We start from the raw sequence: 23,723 nt of genomic DNA, 5'->3' as shown, positions 1-23,723 counted from the left end.
AATTTTTAAAAGTGCTGACAATTTTAGGGGCATAGTAAAATTGTCTGGGATACTACCTTAGGGTTTATTTGCTGTCAAGCAAGGTACACCACATGTGCATTCTGCACTCCTCTCCATTTCTGCTCCACAATTTTAATTTCCAAAAGTGCTGACATTTTAGGGGCATAGTAAAATTGTCAGGGATACTACCTTAGGGATTCTTTGCTGTCAAGCAAGGTACACCACATGTGCATTCTACACTCCTCTCCATTTCTTCTACGCATTTCTAATATTTAAAAGTGCTAACACTTTTAGGAGCATAGTAAAATTGTCAGGGATACTACCTGTGTTTCTTTGCTGTCAAGCAAGGTACACCACATGTGCATTCTACACTCCTCTCCATTTCTTCTATGCATTTCTAATTTCTAAAAGTGCTGACATTTTTAGGGGCATAGTAAAATTATCTGGGATACTACCTTAGGGTTTCTTTGCTGTCAAGCAAGGTACACCACACGTGCATTCTACACTCCTCTCCATTTCTGCTATGCAATTTTAATTTCCAAAAGTGCTGACATTTTTTGGGGCATAGTAAAATTGTCTGGGATACTACCTTAGGGTTCCTCTCCTGTCAAGCATGGTACACCACATGTGCATTCTAGACTCCTCTCCATTTCTGCTACGCAAGTTTAATTTCCAAAAGTGCTGACACTTTTAGGGGCATAGTAAAATTGTCTGGGATACTACCTTAGGGATTCTTTGCTGTCAAGCTAGGTACACCATATGTGCATTCTACACTCCTCTCCATTTCTGCTACGCAAGTTTAATTTTTAAAAGTGCTGACACTTTTAGGGGCATAGTAAAATTGTCAGGGATACTACCTTAAGGATTCTTTGCTGTCAAGCAAGGTACACCACATGTGCATTCTACACTCCTCTCTATTTCTGCTACGCAATTTTAATTTCCAAAAGTGCTGACACTTTTAGGGGGGGCATAGAAAAATGGTCTAGGAAACTAGGGTTCCTCTCCTGTCAAGCAAGGTACACCACATGTGCATTCTACACTCCTCTCCATTTCTGCTACGCAATTTTAATTTCTAAAAGTGCTAACACTTTTAGGGGCATAGTAAAATTGTCTGGGATACTACCTTAGGGTTCCTCTCCTGTCAAGCAAGGTACACCACATGTGCATTCTACACTCCTCTCCATTTGTGCTATGCAATTTTAATTTGCAAAAGTTCTGACACTTTTGGGGGCATAGTAAAATTGTTAGGGATACCACCTTAGCGTTTCTTTGCTGTCAAGCAAGGTACACTACATATACATTCTAGACTCTTCTCCATTTCTGCTACGCAATTTTAATTTCCAAAAATGCTGACACTTTACGGGGCATAGTAAAATTGCCAGGGATACTACCTTAGGGTTCCTCTCCTGTCAAGCAAAGTACACCACATGTGCATTCTACACTCCTCTCCATTTCTGCTACGCAATTTTAATTTCCAAAAGTGCTGACACTTTACGGGGCATAGTAAAATTGTCAGGGATACTACCTTATGGTTTCTTTGCTGTCAAGCAAGGTACACCACATGTGAATTCTACACTCCTCTCCATTTCTGCTATCCAATTTTAATTTCCAAAATTGCTGACACTTTTAGGGGCATAGTAAAAGTGTCAGGAATATTACCTTAGGGTTTCTTTGCTGTCAAGCAAGGTACACCACATGTGCATTCTACACTACTCTCCATTTCTGCTAAACAATTTCAATTTCCAAAAGTGCTGACAATTTTAGGGGCATAGTAAAATTGTCTGGGATACTACCTTAGGGTTTCTCTCCTGTCAAGCAAGGTACACCACATGTGCATTCTACACTCCTCTCCATTTCTGCTACGCAATTTTAATTTTTAAAAGTGCTGACAATTTTAGGGGCATAGTAAAATTGTCTGGGATACTACCTTAGGATTTATTTGCTATCAAGCAAGGTACACCACATGTGCATTCTACACTCCAATCCATTTCTGCTACGCAATTTTAATTTCCAAAAGTGCTGACACTTTTAGGGGCATAGTAAAATTGTCAGGGATACTACCTTAGGGATTCCTTTGCTGTCAAGCAAGGTACACCACATGTGCATTCTACACTCCTCTCCATTTTTTCTACGCATTTCTAATTTCTAAAAGTGCTAACACTTTTAGGGGCATAGTAAAATTGTCTGGGATACTACCTTAGGGTTCCTCTCCTGTCAAGCATGGTACACCACATGTGCATTCTAGACTCCTCTCCATTTCTGCTACGTAATTTTAATTTCCAAAAGTGCTGACACTTTTAGGGGGGGCATAGAAAAATGGTCTAGGAAACTAATGTTCCTCTCCTGTCAAGCAAGGTACACCACATGTGCATTCTACACTCCTCTCCATTTCTTCTACGCATTTCTAATTTCTAAAAGTGCTGACACTTTTAGGCGCATAGTAAAATTGTCAGGGATACTACCTTAGGGATTCTTTGCTGTCAAGCAAGTTACACCACATGTGCATTCTACACTCCTCTCTATTTCTGCTACGCAATTTTAATTTCCAAAAGTGCTGACACTTTTAGGGGGGGCATAGAAAAATGGTTTAGGAACCTAGGGTTGCTCTCCTGTCAAGCAAGGTACACCACATGTGCATTCTACACTCCTCTCCATTTCTGCTACGCAATTTTAATTTCTAAAAGTGCTAACACTTTTAGGGGCATAGTAAAATTGTCTGAGATACTACCTTAGGGTTCCTCTCCTGTCAAGCAAGGTACATTACATGCGCATTCTACACTCCTCTCCATTTCTGCTACGCAATTTTAATTTCCAGAAGTGCTAACACTTTTATGGGCATAGTAAAATTGTCAGGGATACTACCTTAGGGTTTCTTTGCTGTCAAGCAATTTACACCACATATGCATTCTACACTCTTCTCCATTTCTGCTACGCAATTTTAATTTCCAAAAGTGCTGACACTTTTGGGGGCATAGTAAAATTGTTAGGGATACTACCTTAGGGTTTCTTTGCTGTCAAGCAAGGTACATTACATATACATTCTAGACTCTTCTCCATTTCTGCTACGCAATTTTAATTTCCAAAAGTGCTGACACTTTACGGGGCATAGTAAAATTGTCAGGGATACTACCTTAGGGTTTCTTTACTGTCAAGCAAGGTACACCACATGTGAATTCCACACTCCTCTCCATTTCTGCTATACAATTTTAATTTCCAAAATTGCTGACACTTTTAGGGGCATAGTAAAATTGTCAGGATTATTACCTTAGGGTTTCTTTGCTGTCAAGCAAGGTACACCACATGTGCATTCTACACTACTCTCCATTTCTGCTAAGCAATTTTAATTTCCAAAAGTGCTGACACTTTTAGGGAGGGGCATAGTACAATTGTCTGGGAAACTACCTTAGGGTTCCTCTCCTGTCAAGCAAGGTACACCACATGTGCATTCTACACTCCTCTCTATTTCTGCTGCGCAATTTTAATTTCCAAAAATGCTGACACTTTTAGTGGCATAGTAAAATTGTCTGGGGTATTACCTTAAGGTTCCTCTTCTGTCAAGCAAGGTACACCACATGTGAATTCTACACTCCTCTTCATTTCTGCTATACAATTTTAATTTCCAAAATTGCTGACACTTTTAGGGGCATAGTAAAATTGTCAGGAATATTACCTTAGGGTTTCTTTGCTGTCAAGCAAGGTACACCACATGTGCATTCTAGACTCCTCTCCATTTCTGCTACGCAATTTTAATTTCCAAAAGTGCTGACACTTTTAGGGGGGGCATAGAAAAATGGTCTAGGAAACTAGGGTTCCTCTCCTGTCAAGCAAGGTACACCACATGTGCATTTTACACTCCTCTCCATTTCTTCTACGCATTTCTAATTTCTAAAAGTGCTGACACTTTTAGGGGCATGGTAAAATTGTCTGGGATACTACCTTAGGGTTCCTCTCCTGTCAAGCATGGTACACCACATGTGCATTCTAGACTCCTCTCCATTTCTGCTACGCAATTTTAATTTCCAAAAGTGCTGACACTTTTAGGGGGGGCATAGAAAAATGGTCTAGGAAACTATTGTTCCTCTCCTGTCAAGCAAGGTACACCATATGTGCATTCTACACTCCTCTCCATTTCTTCTACGCATTTCTAATTTCTAAAAGTGCTGACACTTTTAGGCGCATAGTAAAATTGTCTGGGATACTACCTTAGGGATTCTTTGCTGTCAAGCAAGGTACACCATATGTGCATTCTACACTCCTCTCCATTTCTGCTATGCAATTTTAATTTTTTAATTTTTAAAAGTGCTGACACTTTTAGGGGCATAGTAAAATTGTCAGGGATACTACCTTAGGGATTCTTTGCTGTCAAGCAAGGTACACCACATGTGCATTCTACACTCCTCTCTATTTCTGCTACGCAATTTTAATTTCCAAAAGTGCTGACACTTTTAGGGGGGGCATAGAAAAATGGTCTAGGAAACTAGGGTTCCTCTCCTGTCAAGCAAGGTACACCACATGTGCATTCTACACTCCTCTCCATTTCTGCTACGCAATTTTAATTTCTAAAAGTGCTAACACTTTTAGGGGCATAGTAAAATTGTCTTGGATACTACCTTAGGGTTCCTCTCCTGTCAAGCAAAGTACACCACATGTGCATTCTACACTCCTCTCCATTTCTGCTATGCAATTTTAATTTGCAAAAGTTCTGACACTTTAAGGCTATGTGCGCACTAGAGCTTTTTACCTGCGGATTTACCCGCGGATTAGCCCCGGAAATTTCTTGAGAAATGTCTGCAATCTTTGTGCAGACATTTCCCATGAAATTCTATGAGAAAAAAAAATAGCTGTGCGCACTGGTGCGGATTTTTCTCAAGAAATTTCAGCGAGAAGAATTTCTCGAGAAAATTTCTTGAGAAAATGAACATGTCTATTAATTTCCGCAGGTACCTGCGGTATTCCGGGGGTATTCCGCACGTAGCAAATGATGTGCGGTATACCACCGGAATAGCTGCGAATTACCTGCGGGAATGTTCCTTCCTTTCGTGCGGATTGCAGGGAAGTGATGTCAGACCGGATGAGGAAGTGCCGACATTTTCTATTGAAAATGGCGTGGTACAACAGAATGACGCTAGATGTAAAAAGATTAATCGAATTGGTAAGTATATGCACCCAAACACACACACACACTGACACTTATTAAAAAAAAAAAAACGTGTGCTCCGCTGTTTTTTTCCCGCCCGACCAAAGTAAACACACAGCGGGTGGCTGGTATTCACAGGCTTGGGAGGACGAGGGCTATGGCTTTTTCCCCCCTCCTCCCGCAGCCGTGAATATCAGCCAGCGCTGCCCCGAGACCGTGGCATCGATCAGATGCCAAAGTCCTGGCGTGTCACCGGCCCTTCCCGGTTGCTGTTGCAACGGGGTAATAAAGGAGTTAACGGCAGCCCATTGCTGCCGCTAAGTCCACAATTAGTAATGGCAGCGTCTATGACACGCCATTACTAATCGTGCAGTGATAGTTAAAAAAAACACACACACCGAAAAGCTTTTTATTTTAAATAAAATACAGCCCCCTCTTTGACCCCTTTATTAACAGTGCCCCCCCAAACATCCAGGTCCGAAATAATCCAAAACCGGAGGTCCGGCGACGCTTGCATCCAGCGACGTCTGAGGCAGAATGATCAATGCAGCTCCATGTACGAGACTGCACGGGTCACTCCAGGGCATTTCCCACGCTGCTCTCATTACCGCTCGCGGGAGGTTGTGTGTCCTCACACGACCTCTTCAGCGGTAATAGCAGTGACCCTGTGAGATCTCAGATCCCAGGTCCCACAGTGTCACTGCTCTGTCCCAAATACTGTGGGGGGGGAAAACACATACATCACAAATAATAAAGCTGTAATCCATCTGTATCTATCTATCCCTCTATCTATCTATCTATCTATCTATCTATATCCATCCATCTATCTATCTATATCCATCCATATATCTATCTATCTATCCCTCTATCTATCTATCTATCTATCCCTCTATCTATCTATCTATCTATATCCATCCATCTATCTATCTATCTATATCCATCCATATATCTATCTATCTATCTATCCCTCTATCTATCTATCTATCTATCTATCCCTCTATCTATCTATCTATCTATCTATATCCATCCATCCCTCTATCTATCTATCTATCTATCTATCTATCCCTCTATCTATCTATCTATCTATCTATCCCTCTATCTATCTATCTATCTATCTATCTATCTATCCCTCTATCTATCCCTCTATCTATCTATCCCTCTATCTATCTATCTATATCCATCCATCCCTCTATCTATATCCATCCATATATCTATCTATCTATCTATCTATCTATCCCTCTATCTATCTATCTATCTATCTATCCCTCTATCTATCCCTCTATCTATCTATCCCTCTATCTATCTATCTATATCCATCCATCCCTCTATCTATATCCATCCATATATCTATCTATCTATCTATCCCTCTATCTATCTATCTATCTATCTATCTCCATCCATCCCTCTATCTATCTATCTATCTATCTATCTATCTATCTATATCCATCCATATATCTATCTATCCCTCTATCTATCTATCTATCTATCTATCTATCCCTCTATCTATCTATCTATATCCATCCATCCCTCTATCTATCTATCTATCTATCTATCTATCTATCTATCCCTCTATCTATCTATCTATCCATCTATATCCATCCATCCCTCTATCTATCTATCCCTCTATCTATCTATCTATCTATCTATATCCATCCATCCCTCTATCTATCTATCTATCTATCTATCCCTCTATCTATCTATCTATCTATCCCTCTATCTATCTATCTATATCCATCCATCCATCTATCTATCTATATCCATCCATATATCTATCTATCTATCCCTCTATCTATCTATCTATCTATCCCTCTATCTATCTATCTATATCCATCCATCCATCTATCTATCTAAATCCATCCATATATCTATCTATCTATCTATCTATCTATCCCTCTATCTATCTATCTATCTATCTATCTATATCCATCCATATATCTATCTATCCCTCTATCTATCTATCTATCTATCTATCAAATCAAATCAAATCAAATCAAATCAAATAAGCTTTATTGGCAGGACCAAATACAAATTAGTTTTGCCAAAGCAAGTGTACATTAGGGGCTGGGGCTGTGGGGATGGGGGGTGGGGACTGTAGGAAGGATGGATGGGGCACATCCAGGGTGGGGACTGTGGGGGCACTTCTAGGATGGGGGCTATGGAAGTCCATGGCTTATGATGGGGCATATCCACGGTGGGGACTGTGGTAACGGTGGATGGGACATATCCAGGGTGGGGATTGGGGGGCCACATCTGGGATGGGGGGCTATGGAAGTCCATGGCTTATCATAGTTCTCTTTCTCGAAGTCTATGGCATTCGCTCACATACCGCGCTGCTATCTCCACTGCGCTCTCTTCTTCCCCCAGCAGGATATATATTTTCTCTTCCTCCTTCATGGAGCTGAAATCCGGGAAGAGATGGGAGAGTCTCCTGAAGTGAGTGTCCCTCACTGCTGAGTACTTGGTGCAGTGTAGCAGGAAGTGGGTTTCATCCTCCAGGGCCTCCAGGTCACAGTGTTGGCACAGTCTGTCCTCCCTTGGCTTGTAGCTCTGCTTGTGTCGACCGGATTCGATGGCTAGACTGTGGGCACTGAGTCTATATCGGCTCAGGGTCCTGCGGTCTCTGGGGTCCGGGATTTTCTCCAGATACGGGGCCAGTCTGTAGTCTCTCTGTAGACTCTGGTACGTGGTTAGTTTCTGTGAGGTGTTGATGTCGGTCCTCCAGTCACTGACATACCTCTCCTGGCCCTCGTCTACCATCTTCCTGATTCTGGTTCTTGTCAGGCTGCTGTGATTGGTTATTTTGTCCAGTTGGGTTTGGGAGAGCTGTGCCAGGGGTCCTGGTTCATCTGGCCCACGTATATGTATCAGAGCTTTGTGGTGATGGGAGCTTGGATTGCTACTCTGTAGGTGAGCCTGAAATGATAGTGACCTCTTCAGAGCTGCTAGGTGTAGAGGGAATCTGCCCAGCTCAGCTCGACAGGCGCTGTTGGAGGTGCTTCGATGGACCTGGAGAAGGTGCTTACAGAATTCCAGGTGGAATATTTCTGTTGGGCTGGAATCCCACCTTGACCAATCTGTGTAAGTGTGAGGGCCCCAGACTTCGCTGCCATACAGGAGGATTGGGGCAATGATGGAATCGAAGATTTTTAGCCAGACCCTCACTGGTGGCTTCAGATGATACAATTTCCTTCGGATGGCATAAAAGGTTTTGCAGGCCTTGTTTTTCAGGGTCTCTATGGCTTGTTTAAAGCTCCCTGACTGGTGAATTTCCAGGCCCAAGTAGGTGTATTTGTCTGTTCCTGTTAGAGTGCAGCCGTTTACGACAAATGAAGGATGCTGGTCAAATCTTCTTTTTCTCTTCTGGAACACCATGATGTTGGTTTTCTTTAGATTGATCGGTAGTGCCCATGTGGAGCTGAATTTCTCCAAAATTTGTAGGTTGTCTTGGAGACCTTTCTCGGTTGGTGACACCAGCAGTAGGTCATCTGCATAGAGCAAGAATTTCACCTGGGCGTCATGGAGTGTGAGACCTGGAGCAGGTGAAGATTCCAGAGCAGTAGCCAGCTCATTGATGTAAATATTGAAGAGCGTTGGACTTAGGCTGCAGCCCTGTCTGACTCCTCGGCTCTGCTGGAAATAAGCCGTTCTTCTACCGTTCACACTCACGCTGCAGAGGTTCTCGGTGTAGGAGCTTTTGATGACATCGTAGGTCTTTCCTCCTATTCCGCTTTCCAGCATTTTTAAGAACAAGCCCGGGTGCCACACTGAGTCAAAGGCCTTTTTAAAGTCTACAAAGCAGGCGTATATCTTCCCATGCTTTGTATTGTGGACGTGGCTCTGAATGAGACTGTGCAGGGTGTAGATGTGGTCCGTGGTGCGGTGGTTTGGCACGAACCCTGCTTGGCTTTTGCTCAGGACATTGTGCTCGGTAAGGAAACTGATGATCCTTTTGTTTAGGATGCTGTTGAACAGTTTTCCCAAGTTACTGCTGACACATATGCCTCTGTAGTTGGCAGGGTCATACCTGTCCCCACTCTTGTGGATCGGTGTAATGAGTCCTTGGTTCCAGGTACGAGGGAAGTAGCCAGCACTCAGCACAATGTTGAACAGTTTAACCATTGCAGCTTGAATTTCTGGTGGGCTGTACTTCAACATCTCTGGGGGGATTCCATCCAGACCACTAGATTTTTTACACTTTATGGAAGTGATTTTCTCTGCAACTTCCTGTAATGTAATTGGTGTGTCCAGTGGGTTTTGGAAGTTTTTGATTTTCTCTTCCATTGCCTTTAGTTTTGATGTTATGTTTTCCTGCTCTTGGCTTAGTCCTTCTTTTGGGATGTCTTTGTAGAGGTCTCTGAAGTACTGGAGCCAGATGTTGCCATTTTGGATATGGGTATCAGTCTTTTTCTTGCTCTTGGTGTCCATGTGGCTCCTATCTATCCCTCTATCTATCTATCTATCTATCTATATATCTATCTATCTATCTATCCCTCTATCTATCTATCTATCTATCCCTCTATCTATCTATCTATCCCTCTATCTATCTATCTATATCCATCCATCCCTCTATCTATCTATCTATCTATCTATATCCATCCATATATCTATCTATCCCTCTATCTATCTATCTATCCCTCTATCTATCTATCTATCTATCCCTCTATCCCTCTATCTATCTATCCCTCTATCTATCTATCTATCTATCTATCTATCCCTCTATCCCTCTATCTATCTATCTATCTATCTATCCCTCTATCTATCTATCTATCTATCTATCCCTCTATCTATCTATCTATCTATCTATCTATATCCATCCATATATCTATCTATCCCTCTATCTATCTATCTATCTATCTATCCCTCTATCTATCTATCTATCTATCTATCTATGTATCCCTCTATCTATCCCTCTATCTATCTATCTATCCCTCTATCTATCTATCTATCTATCTATCTATCCCTCTATCTATCTATCTATCTATCCCTCTATCTATCTATCTATCTATCTATCCCTCTATCTATCTCTCTATATCCATCCATCCCTCTATCTATCTATCTATATCCATCCATCTATCTATCTATCTATCTATCTATCTATCTATCTATCCGTCTATTATTTACCTATATGTTTGTGTTTCCATTATCCACTGCCTCAAATTTTTTTGGAGGTAATTTTATATGTTTTTAATTTTTTTTTTTTTTTATTAAATTACAGGTGGAGGCACAACCCATAATTTGGGATCCTGCGTGTCATGAATATCTGAACAGATATAAAAGACATATGACTTGGACCCAAATCTGCCGTGATCTCTTCCCATTGTGGGACGAAGTTGACACAACACTTCAAGTTCAAATTGGTAAATTGAAAATGTATTTTTATGACAATTTTTTTTTTTTTTGTCAAGATCTTGATTACATTATTTTTATAATGTTTTGTGTTTTTTTTACAGACAAAGATGTGAGGAACCGCTGGAGATCAGTGAAGGACCGCTTCACAAAAGATCTAACAAAGGTCAGCAAAAGTGGATCTGCTGGACAAAAAGGGAAAATTCTTTATGAAGATGAACTACAGTTTCTACTAACGGGCAGAAGCTTACGGCAGTAAGTACTTTTGAATTTTAAAAATTTAAAATTCTAATTTTGTTTGCAATACATTCATTTTTTTTTCCTTTTCCAATCATAGGACAGAAGGTAACCTCTTGCCTGTAGAGCATGATGACTCCACATCAGAAATGCCTGAAGGTTCAACCGAAGTGGAAGAAACAGCTTTCTCAGAGGATGCGGATACATCATCAGCTTCTGCCGCTAAACGGCCCTGCATCCCTAACTCTGCTGCTGGCACAGGGACTGACCCCGGTGTTTTCACCTTTACATCCACTGCCAGTGCTGCTGATCCGCCACAATCATCATCTTCTGCGGCGTCAGCACGAAACCTGACATTACGGCGGAAGAAAGCAAAGGGAGTTCCATTGTCCAAAAATGTTGCTGAGCAGTGCGACGAGCTAACATGCGAGGCTTTGTCCCTGCTTAAAAATTCAGCATCTAAACCAAATTCAAAGTGTGATTTATTTGCTGCCAGTCTTGGCAGCCGGCTTTCTGACATGTCAAAAGAGACGCAGTCAGCCTGTATGATGGCTTGCTGCGCCCTTTTTGACGGCTTTGAAAAGCCCCCCCCACATCCACGTGTAGGTGACCTTCTTAATCTCATTCTGGATGCTTTTTCCCCCACTCAAATAAATAGACCTGTGAGAAACCTCCCTCCACAACCAAATCTGGCTTATTCATACAATATGCATCCCCAAACTCAAATAGCTGGTGCAGTAGGTACAAATTATGAAAGCCACTCACAAGCAGCTGCCCCTTCCACCCAGGCTGATTCTTTTGGCTATGTAACGCAGGACTTGTATCGCTTGTAAAAAGTTTTGCACTCCCCAGAACACTTACCCAAGTTCAAATTTTTAATTTTGATTCTAAAATTGCTGAGTCCAGCATGGCCTGAAGTGGTACTTTGCACGCTGCGACATCGCTAGCCAATGATAGCGATGCAGAGCGCGATAGTCCCCGGCCACGGTGCTGATGAGATATCTTGTGATAGCTGCCGTAGCGAACATTATTACTACGCCATCTTCACAAGCACTTAACTGCCCTGCGACGTCTCTGTGCCCGGCAAACCACCTCCTTCCTAACGGGGCAGGTCGTACGGCATCACAGCAAGGGCAGGTGGCCAATAGAAGTGGAGGGGCGGAGATGAGCGGGACGTAAACATCCCGCCTACCTCCTTCCTTCTACATTGGCGGTGGAGGCCGGTAAGGTGATATTCCTAGCTCCTGCGTTTTCTCACACAAAGCGATGTGTGCTGCCGCAGGAACGAGGAACAACATCGTATCTCCTATTGGTGAAATATAAAAAAAAAGACAGTAACTACACAGATCAGCAATTTACAATGCTTTTGCACTCGCTTATCATTGTCTTTTCGCTTTACACGTTGACACATCGTTAACGGCGCATAATGTGTGTCACTTTAAATTTTACCATGGCGAAATCTTACTAGCGATGTCGCAACGTGCAAAGTACACATTATGTTTTGCTATAATGAACTGAATGCACCGAGTGATTCCATGACAATTGCATTTCAGTTAATGACAGCTGCGGCCTTGCCGTGCTGAACTCTGTAGCTCAGGTGAGAGCTTCGTACTTCAGCATGGCTTGTCTGCAGCTGTCATGATTCATGAACTGAACCGCAATCGCCGTGAAATCAGTCAGCGCTTGCGGTATTGTATTGCACAACTTGATGTCAGGTCAGGCTGCTCTGCGGAGCTCAGATGAAAACTCAAGATTTTTATGTTTTTAACTTTTCAGGTCCTCACCCAGTTTTGTCATTGATTGTCATTAAAGAATATCTTTTTCAGTAATGTAATTTTTTTGTATGTTGAAATAAAACAATTAAATTGACAAACATGTTTGTGTTGGTTGGTGGAGGAAAAAAAATGCATTGAATTTTTCATGGAATGAAATTTAATAAAAAATTTTTTTGGCAAAAAGGTATTCAAGCAATTTTGTGTATATATATGACCTTAAGCGAAAAAACAAATACATATTGCAAAATGTATATACATAACACACTATCAGATGAAGGGTACAGCAGATGTCCCATTGCTGTCTGCAGATCTGGCTGCACATCACATGCACAGACTGTCTGTGGCAAATCACGTACAAAAACGTCCCCTTATCATCGTTAGTGTCCACGTGACCAACAGGTCTGGAGGATCCCTCTAGCCATCACACGGGTCCGGATCCAAGCTGCGCCGGCTGCTGGCACAGGGGCATCACATTTGCCATTCACCTTGTCCCATGGGTGTCTGCTGATCCGGCTGCACATCACCGACACAGGAGTACTGCCAGTGCACGGCACCTTCTGGACTCATGAAGTAGTCAGTGAAGGATTCTCGCACCAACACACCCGAGTTAGTTGGTCTTCCCGAAGACACGTTGATCACTGGATTAAATTCGGCCTGCTGTGTTTCCTCAACTTGCTGAGAGCTATACTCTCGAGCATAGTTGTGGAGAACACAGCAGGCTTTAATCACAGTGTCAACGGTTTCTGTTTCTAACTGGATGGTTGTGTGTAGAATCCTCCACTGACTAGTCAGGATTCCAAAGGTGCACTCCACATATCTGCGTGCACGACTCAGCCTATAATTAAAAATCCTCCACCGGGTATCCAGTCCCCTCCGTGGGTATGGGCGCAGCAGGTTTGGCAATAAAGGAAATGCCTCATCCGATACCATCACAAAGGGGAGTGGATCTGTGGAGCCCGGTAAAGGTTGTGGGGCTGGGAGCGTTACGCAATCCTGGAGAACTTGCAGTCCAATCTGTGATGTTCGCAACACACGAGAATCCCCCGTACTGCCATAAGCACCGACATCAATGGCAATAAATTTGTAATGTGCATCAGCCACCGCCATGAGGACCACCGAAAAATACTTCTTATAATTAAAGAAGAGTGATCCTGATCGCGGTGGCTTCTGCACTCTTACATGTTTGCCATCGACCGCACCTATGCAGTTGGGGAAGTTGGCCACAGTTTGAAAGCCCGCTGCAACCTGAAGCCAAGTCTCCTCGGTTGGGGAAGGCATCACCATGGGCTGCAATTTCTGCCAGATCACGCCACATGTGCACCTCACAATTTCAGAGATGATTGATTTACCAACCCGAAATTGAAGGTGCAGGGATGTGTAGCTCTCTCCTGTGGCCAGAAATCTGCAAAATACAAAGACAAAGAATTAGAAATAGATACAAAGAGAAACATTGCATGCATGAAAATGAACTCTTCACATGATCACAAATAAAATTAAAAAAAAAAAAAAAAAAATGGAAGTATTTTTAAAAAATAATTACCGCAAGGTGATGAGCAGCCGCTCCTCAGCAGAAATTGACTTCCTCATCCGGGTATCCGCATAACATAAATCAGAATGTACAATTGATAATAGTCGATCGAAGGCGGGAATAGTCAAGCGACAAAACGAAGTAAACTTTTCGGGAAATCTGGAAAAAAAATTACTAAATCAAAAAATGTGACACAGATAAATATGTAGACAGAGATAGATAAAGGATTTCTACAGACAGACAGAGGTAGAAGGATAGAATAATATAGATAGAAGGATATATTCATACAGAAAGAGAGATGGATAGATAGATAATAAATAGATACAAAAAGATAGATAGATAGATAGATAGATAAATGGAAGGATGGATGGATATAGATAGATAGATAGATAGAAAGATACATGCATAGATAGAGGGATAGATAGATAGAGGGATAGATAGATACATGCATAGATAGAGGGATAGATAGATAGATAGATAGATAGATAGAGGGATAGATAGATAGATAGAGGGATAGATAGAGGGATAGATAGATAGATAGAGGGATAGATAGATAGAGGGATAGATAGATAAATAGATAGATAGATAGAGGGATAGATAGATAGATAGATAGAGGGATAGATAGAGGGATAGATAGATAGATAGATAGATAGATAGATAGATAGAGGGATAGATAGAGGGATAGATAGATAGATAGATAGAGGGATAGATAGAGGGATAGATAGATACATGCATAGATAGAGGGATAGATAGAGGGATAGATAGAGGGATAGATAGATAGATAGATAGATAGAAGGATAGATAGATAGATACATAGATAGAAGGATAGATAGATAGATAGATATAGATAGATAGATAGAAGGATAGATAGATAGATAGATAGATAGATAGATATATAGATAGAGGGATAGATAGATAGATAGAGGGATAGATAGAGGGATAGATATATAGATAGATAGATAGATGATAGAGGGATAGATAGAGGGATAGATAGATAGATAGAGGGATAGATAGAGGGATAGATAGAGGGATAGCTAGATAGATGATAGATAGACAGATAGAGGAATGGATAGATAGATAGATAAAAAGATAGATAGATAGAATGATAGATGAATAGATAGTCAAAAAATAAACCTACCTTCGTAAATCATTATACAGGACTCTAAAATGTCCTTTTGTCTCCCGAGCCACAAGAAGCGGATGAATCCACATTTTTTTTTTTTTGCCTAAAAAAAATTATATTATTAATGTCAAAAATTGTTTTTTTTATATGATAAAAATGAAAAATAAAAAATTATACCTGTTCTCAACGGCGACGTAATAGTGTGACAACGGTCAGCAAAAGAAGTTGGAAATGTGGCGTGTGCAGCTGTGAGGAAAGTGCATTGCTTGGCATTGACTGAAGTAAATGGAGAATAAATACACCATAGAATATGGAGACTGAAGAAGAAGGAAATGACATCAAATATAATTTTTTTTTCTTGTTTTTTTCAACATGCTTTATTTATATCTACTGTAGTTTACAGCCTGAAAATCCGCAGGGAGCAACCTGCGGAAAATCCGCGGCAAATCCGCGGCAAATCCGCGGCAAAAACGCATGCGGATTTGATGCGGATTTTTTCATTCAATCATTCACTGGCAGAAGTTTCTCAAGAAATTTTCTCGAGAAACTTCACATCTCTAGTGCGCACATAGCCTTAAAGGCATAGTAAATTTGTCTGAGATACTACCTTAGGGTTCCTCTCCTGTCAAGCAAGGTACACCACATGCGCATTCTACACTCCTCTCCATTTCTGCTACGCAATTTTAATTTCCAGAAGTGCTAACACTTTTAGGGGCATAGTAAAATTGTCAGGGATACTACCTTAGGGTTTCTTTGCTGTCAAGCAATTTACACCACATATGCATTCTACACTCTTCTCCATTTCTGCTACGCAATTTTAATTTCCAAAAGTGCTGACACTTTTGGGGGCATAGTAAAATTGTTAGGGATACTACCTTAGGGTTTCTTTGCTGTCAAGCAAGGTACACCACATATACATTCTAGACTCTTCTCCATTTCTGCTACGCAATTTTAATTTCCAAAAGTGCTGACACTTTACGGGGCATAGTAAAATTGTCAAGGATACTACCTTAGGGTTCCTCTCCTGTCAAGCAAAGTACACCACATGTGCATTCTACACTCCTCTCCATTTCTGCTACGCAATTTTAATTTCCAAAAGTGCTGACACTTTACGGGGCATAGTAAAATTGTCAGGGATACTACCTTAGGGTTTCTTTGCTGTCAAGCAAGGTACACCACATGTGAATTCTACACTCCTCTCCATTTCTGCTATACAATTTTAATTTCCAAAATTGCTGACACTTTTAGGGGCATAGTAAAATTGTCAGGAATTTTACCTTAGGGTTTCTTTGCTGTCAAGCAAGGTACACCACATGTGCATTCTACACTACTCTCCATTTCTGCTAAGCAATTTTAATTTCCAAAAGTGCTGACACTTTTAGGGAGGGGCATAGTACAATTGTCTGGGAAACTACCTTAGGGTTCCTCTCCTGTCAAGCAAGGTACACCACATGTGCATTCTACACTCCTCTCTATTTCTGCTGCGCAATTTTAATTTCCAAAAATGCTGACACTTTTAGTGGCATAGTAAAATTGTCTGGGGTATTACCTTAAGGTTCCTCTTCTGTCAAGCAAGGTACACCACATGTGCATTCTACACTCCTCTCTATTTCTGCTACGCAATTTTTAACTGCTGGTAGTCCAAGCAATCTGTAACGAAGGTGCAGGCATGGATATAATGTTGCCTTTATCCAAAAGTGGTTCTCTCGATGTCTGAGAGAGCTCAACACCAGCATCTGTTTCCACTTCAAAAACAACTGACGACCAGCCAATCACACTGCCTGTTGCGGGTAAAGGGGTGGAAGGTCAGCGTCAAAAAGCATGTGTGACTGCTGTCCCCACAGTCGCAGAGGATGAAAAGCACGCAGATGCCATTGATGGGGCAGACGGTGGTTGCACAGCCCTGCTAGGCCGCATTGTAGCTTAGTGAACTTCCCATTGCGACTTATGCTTCATTTAAAGTTTTTTACAGGGTAGGTTCCGCAGTATACAGCAAAACCACACACTAGGAAAAGGACTCTAGGCAGTTGGGTTAATAAATGATTGTTTAAATTTCCAAAAACAAACAATAAGAACCATGCATAAAACTGAAAAAATAGAACAATCTATTCATAATTCCAAAAACCTACAGCCCTATGCTGCGACACTCGTAATGGCGATTTAAACCCCCTGCTCACCAACCTTTGCCTAACCAAGGGACTGTCTAAACAGTTGCCTACTACCTGGTAATCCCTCTGCGTAGCATGAGTAATTGTGTGTGTGTGCGAACACGACTCACCTGTGTCGCATCACAAGAGCTTACAACTTATCTACCTAAACATAGACAAAACCCATTACTCCCCTGAATACCCTTGTTTGCTGAAGCCTCACAGATAAGGCAGATGATAACAGTGTGAAGGCAAACCACACAGCTCAGCAACACAGTCCTGGAAATCTTGTAAAGCAACAGTCAATACAAACATGTGTCGTTGTCCCTCTATGATTTTAACTGTAACTGACAAATTGACAGAGCAGAGGCATCAAGTCTTAGGCTCCTTTCACATTGCGTTTTACCTTCCGTAGTCCACTACGTTCAGGTGTCCATCTGCAGAAACGTATATGTGCAAAACACGGCACAAAACAGAGCACAGGCTAACGCAGTGCGCTCCATAACAGTGAATGGCCCTGTCGGGCCCATGCGTCCGGAACACGCTTTGCAGAGGGAGGGAGGGGCGGTTCGGACGGATTCCTCGACAAAACCTGTGAGCGGAAGGTAAAACGCAATGTGAAAGGAGCCTGATTGTTTATATATTCGGCCTAAGCAGAACAGATATGTGTTTTGCTAAGAAAACAAAGTGTTGCGTGCACGCAATACTGTCTGGTCCCAGCCTACCGTACCCAGGTACTGTGGTGTCCAGTTGCCATCAATACAGGGTTTACGATCCTTTCCCGGTAAACAGTACAGACAACACCGGAAGAATGTCGATCTCCGGCACAGGATGCTGCTCACAGGCGTTACGGTCTTCCTCACCAAACTCCAATATGACTCCCCTCACAATTCACCAAAGTGTTTCCGTGGTGGCTCCTTTCTGTAATGCACACCTTTACCTTTTCCTTCACTTCACAGACAGCACCTCCTTCGCTCTCCAAGTCCACAGCCGAAGACCGTTTTGCTATTGCTATAGTGACCAAACAGTCAAAGGCAGATGCAAAAAACCAGCAGCCCCTTGTGGGTAGTCTTCAACAATGCATGCAATGAACGGAAAATAAACACGTTGCATTCACAGTGGATAAAGCTCATTAATACACCCTCACGCTATCACTTCATATCCATGTGACAGTTCATGGACAAAGTACTCATAGTAGTGAGTTTTTGGCTTCTACTTAGAGATTGGTGACAAATCTTATAGATGACATGACTTGAGTTATCTTTTGTGATTTAAAAAAAAGCCCCAGGCTAGGCAAGGCTTACAGCCCATGCAACCTGCAGAGACACCACAACTTCTGCACATAGACAGAGTTGTGGCTGAGGATTCAGTTGTTGATGTGCTTCCAGTATTTTGTCTCAGTCCAGGAAGACGCAACGTAACCTCGTCGTCAGTAGCATCCTCCTCCACCTCTTTTGCTGACTTCATCAACTGGCTGACTTTGGTTTAATAGTAAGTGGGGTCTCCAACCTCATCATCACCCTGTTTGTTTTCACTCCTCTCGTCCTGACTCCTGCGAGACAACCTCTTCCTTCCCTGAGCGAATAGTAACGTTGTCGTTCCAATCAGGTATCTGAGTCTCATCAGTAGAGATGAGCGAACCGGTCGCGTTCGAGTTCGGTTCGGCGAACCGGTTCGGCGAACCACTCGAACCGCATAGGAAACAATGGGAGGCAATCAAAACACATAAAAACACCTAGAAAACACCCTCAAAGGTGTCCAAAAGGTAACAAACAACTCACAACACAACACAAACACATGGGAAAGTGACAAGGACATATACTCATGCGAAAACAAAAGAGCTGGACAAGGAAAAAGAGGAGGAGACACAGATATAGGCATGGCACGCCCTTCTAAAATCATGTAAAACACCGCAAGGTGACTCCAAGCGGAGTCTCCCTTTTTTCCAAAAATTGGGCCACACACACACCCATCCCTTCAGTGGCAGCACTTGTGCCACAGTTGTACACTTCACAGCTAGATTTGCATCAAGCACATTCAAAAATACGCCATACTAAACCGTCCCCAGGATGACACGGGGGTAGGTAGCAAAGTCTTTCCTGATCCCAGCTCTGTGCATCTTGGATCATTTTTAAAAACAATGTAAGCAAGGGTTACTCCAAGCGGAGTCTCCCTTTTTTCCAAAAATTGGGCCCCACACACACCCACCCCTTCAGTGGCAGCACTTGTGCCCCAGTTGTACACTTCACAGCTAGATTTGCATCAAGCACATTCAAAAATTCGCCATACTTAACCGTCCCCAGGATGACACCGGGGTAGGTAGCTAAGTCTTTGCTGAACCATGACTTGTTCATCTTGGCTCCTTTTAAAAAACACAGCAAGCAAGGGTTACTCCAAGCGGAGTCTCACTTTTTTCCAAAAATTGGGCCACACACACACCCACCCCTTCAGTGGCAGCACTTGTGCCCCAGTTGTACACTTCACAGCTAGATTTGCATCAAGCACATTCAAAAATACGCCATACTTAACCGTCCCCAGGATGACACCGGGGTAGGTAGCTAAGTCTTTGCTGAACCATGACTTGTTCATCTTGGCTCCTTTTAAAAAACACAGCAAGCAAGGGTTACTCCAAGCGGAGTCTCACTTTTTTTGCAAAAATTGGGCCACACACACACTCACCCCTTCAGTGGCAGCACTTGTGCCCCAGTTGTACACTTCACAGCTAGATTTGCATCAAGCACATTCAAAAATACGCCATACTAAACCATCACCAGGATGACACCGGGGTAGGTAGCAAAGTCTTTCCTGATCCCAGCGCTGTGCATCTTGGATCATTTTTAAAAACACAGCAAGGGTTACTCCAAGAAGAGTCTCCCTTTTTTCCAAAAATTGGGCCACACAGACACCCCATCAGTGGCAGCACTTGTGCCCTAGTTGTACACTTCACAGCTAGATTTGCATCAAGCACATTCAAAATACACAAGCATTTACTCTCCCCAGGATGACACAGGGGTAGTAAATTCCTTGTGGATCCATGACTTGTTCATTTTGATGAACGTTAGTCTGTCCACATTGTCACTGGACAGACGCGTGCGCTTATATGTCAGCACACACCCAGCAGCACTGAAGACACGTTCAGAGACAACGCTGGCAGCTGGACACGACAAAATCTCCAAGGCATAAGTGGAGAGCTCTGGTCATTTTTCAAGATTTGAAGCCCAAAATGAGCAAGGCTCCATTTGCAAAGTAATGGCATTGATGTTCATTTGGAGATACTCCTGTATCATCCTCTCCAGCCGTTGACTATGTGTCAGACTTGTTGTCTCTGGTGGCCTTGCAAAGGAGGGTCTAAAAAAATTATGAAAAGATTCAATAAAATTGCTGTTACCAGCACCAGATACGGTGCTACTGGTACGGGTAGACTGTTGAAGATGACGAGACCGTTTCATGTTTGTCAAGTTACAACTGGGAGATTCACTCCCTGTACCTGCACGGTTGTTTGGTGGAAAAGCCGAGCTAAGATCGAGTAACAGCTTCTGCTGATACTCCTGCATACGTGCGTCCCTTTCTATTGCTGGAATTATGTCACAAAATTTGGACCTGTACCGGGGATCTAATAGTGTGGCAAGCCAGTAGTTATCATCACTTCTAATTTTGACAATACGAGGGTCATGTTGGAGGTAGTGCAGCAAGAAGGCACTCATGTGTCTTGCGCAGCCATGCGGACCAAGTCCACGCTGTGTTTGTGGCATAGAGGTGCTAACCGTTCTTTCTTCCTCTGACATCTCCCCCCAACCTCTTTCAACTGAAATTTGACCAAGGTCTCCCTCATCCCTCATGTTGTTGTGTCTTGCGCATATGAATCCTCCTGTAGTTCCTCCCCTTCCTGTTGTCCCACCCCCTGACTCCGAATAGTGTTTAGCGTGTGCTCCAGCATGTAAATGACTGGAATTGTCATGCTGATAATGGCATTGTCAGCGCTAAACATATTCGTCGCCATGTTGAAACTGTGCAGAAGGGTGCATAGGTCCTTGATCTGAGACCACTCCATCAGGGTGATCTGCCCCACCTCTGTATCTCATTGGCCCAGGCTATACGTCATGACGTATTGCACCAGGGCTCGGCGGTGCTGCCACAGTCGCTGTAACATGTGGAGAGTCGAATTCCAGCGTGTCGCCACATCGCATTTCAGGCGATGAACCAGCAGGCCGAAAGACTTCTGGAGCGATGCAAGTCGCTCAGCAGCGGTGGTTGAATGGCAAAAGTGAGCAGACAGTTTTTGTGCCCTGTTCAGAAGGCCATCTAGGTCGGGATAGTGTGTTAAAAATTGCTGGACAACAAGGTTCAACATGTGAGCCATACAAGGCACGTGTGTCACCTTGCCCAGGCGAAGGGCCGCACCCAGGTTTGCAGCATTGTCGCACACGGCCTTACCAGGCTGCAGGTTGAGTGGAGACAACCATTTATTAAACTCAGTCTCCAGAGCTGCCCACAACTCATCCGCTGTGTGACTCCTATTTCCAAGACATGTCAAGCTAAAGACCGCCTGATGCCGTTGGCACTGCTGCCAGCATAGTAATGAGGGGTGCGTGATTCCGTCTGCGCAGTGAGAAAGCTGGTGGCCTGACCAGGCAGGCTTGGGGCGGAGGTGGAGGACCCAGATGAGGTGGAGGAGGCAGAAGCAGTGGCGGAACTTGGACAGACAGAGGATTGACACACAAGTCGTGGGGACGGCAAGACTTGTGCAGCAGACCCTTCACCATCTATCACCATAGTTACCCAGTGCCCAGTCAGCGACATGTAACGTCCCTGTCCATGCTTACTGGTCCAAGTATCAGTGGTGAAATGCACCCGTTCACACACAGAGTTTCTCAAGGAAGCGGTAATGTTGTGTGCGACATGCTGGTGTAGCACAGGCACACCTTTCTTAGAGAAGTAGTGGCGACTGGGCATCTGGTACTGGGGCACAGCAACAGACATAAGGTCTCTAAAATCCTGTGTGTCCACCAGGCGGAAAGGCAGCATTTCGGTAGCCAAGAGCTTACAGAGGGATAAAGTCAACCTTTTAGCTTTGTCATGGGTCGCAGGAAATGGCCTTTTATTTGTCCACATCTGAGGGACAGAGATCTGGCTGCTGTGTGTGTGTTGAGTAGGGTGTCCCTGGAAAAATGCAGGTTTGTGAGGAAAGTGAAGGCGTAGACATGATGTTGCCTTCATCCAACGTTGGTGCTATCGATGTCTGAGAGAGCTGTACACACGCACTTGTTTCCCCTTCCAAACCAACTGACGACCTACCAAGCAAACTGCCTGTTGCGGTTACAGTGGTGGAAGTTGTGCGTTGAAAACCAGGTGTGACAGCTGTCCCCACAGTCCTAGAAGATGAAGAGCGCGCGGATGCACTGGAAGGGGCAGGCGGTGGATGGTTCGCTCCGCTAGGCCGCATTGCAGCACGGTGAGCTTCCCACTGGGACAAATGATATTTATTCATGTGACGATTCATGGAAGAAGTTGTCAAACTGCTGAGGTTTTGCCCTCTACTAACAGAATCACGACAAATTTTACAGATCACATAATTTGGGCGATCTTTTGCTATGTCAAAAAAGGACCAGGCTAGGCAAGGCTTAGAGGGCAAGCGACCTGCTGATCCACCCCGACTAGTGCTCAGAGGCACAGTGGTGGCTGAGGATACAGTTGTAGACGTGCTACCAGTACTCCGACTATGTCCAGGAAGGCGCAAGGTAACTTCATCGTCAGTTGCATCCTCCTCCACCGTCTCTGTTGACCTCCTCGAGGGCCTGACTGTGGGTTGACAGTAGGTGGGATCTAGAACTTCCTCATCAATTGTTGTGTTTGCACTCCCCTCACCCTCAGACCGAGCCTCTTCTTGCCCTGACTGAATATTTAAGTTGTCATCCCAATCTGGTATCTGCGTCTCATCGTCATCAGTATGTTCCTCATTGTCTATTACAACAGGTGTTTCAGTTTGTGAATAAGGGTCAACATTATGCTCAGAAACTTGGTCATCATGGCCTGAATCTGAGTCACAAAGGTTCTGGGCATCACTGCAGACCATTTCCTGGTCTGTACTCACTGTAGCTTGGGAGCAGACCTCTGATTCCCAGGCTATAGTGTGACTGAACAGCTCTGCAGACTCAGCCATCTCAGTTCCACCATACTGTGCAGGGCGGATGGAGACTTCAGAGCTGGGAGAAAGCAAGTGTGATTGGGCTGACAACTCAGAGGACTGGTGGTTTTTGGATGCGGTAGTTGAGGTGGAGGAGAGGGCACTTGTTGGACGACTTGAGATCCATTCAAGCATTTTCTTTTTTCGGCCATCATCTACTTTTGTTCCAGTTGTTCGTGTCCGTAAAAAATGGAGCACATCGGATTGTCCACGGTAAGTAGTAGACATCTTACTTTTGCTGGAAGA

The 23,723-nt window shown here is 43.3% G+C and overlaps 2 long non-coding RNA genes across 2 annotated transcripts in view; one reads left to right on the top strand and one right to left on the bottom strand.

The window, feature by feature from the left end:
• Positions 1-10,715, top strand: part of LOC142309875 (uncharacterized) — a 263,189-nt gene extending 252,474 nt beyond the window's left edge. Inside the window, exons 2-3 of the long non-coding RNA XR_012754022.1 lie at positions 10,353-10,494; positions 10,588-10,715. This is a non-coding gene — a long non-coding RNA (uncharacterized LOC142309875). The remainder of the gene's footprint in view (positions 1-10,352; positions 10,495-10,587) is intronic.
• Positions 10,716-13,837: 3,122 nt separating this feature from the next.
• Positions 13,838-15,239, bottom strand: LOC142309873 (uncharacterized). Its single transcript, XR_012754021.1, has 3 exons — positions 15,162-15,239; positions 14,036-14,182; positions 13,838-13,897 (listed from the first exon to the last, which is right to left on the bottom strand). It is a non-coding gene; the product is annotated as an uncharacterized LOC142309873 (long non-coding RNA).
• Between the last annotated feature and the right edge of the window lie 8,484 nt (positions 15,240-23,723).

The sequence above is a fragment of the Anomaloglossus baeobatrachus genome, chromosome 5 (genome assembly GCF_048569485.1).
Source record: "Anomaloglossus baeobatrachus isolate aAnoBae1 chromosome 5, aAnoBae1.hap1, whole genome shotgun sequence".
NCBI classification, from domain to species: Eukaryota; Metazoa; Chordata; class Amphibia; order Anura; family Aromobatidae; genus Anomaloglossus; species Anomaloglossus baeobatrachus.
Note: the sequence above shows the minus strand (reverse complement) of the source record. Positions and strands in the feature narration are given on the sequence as shown.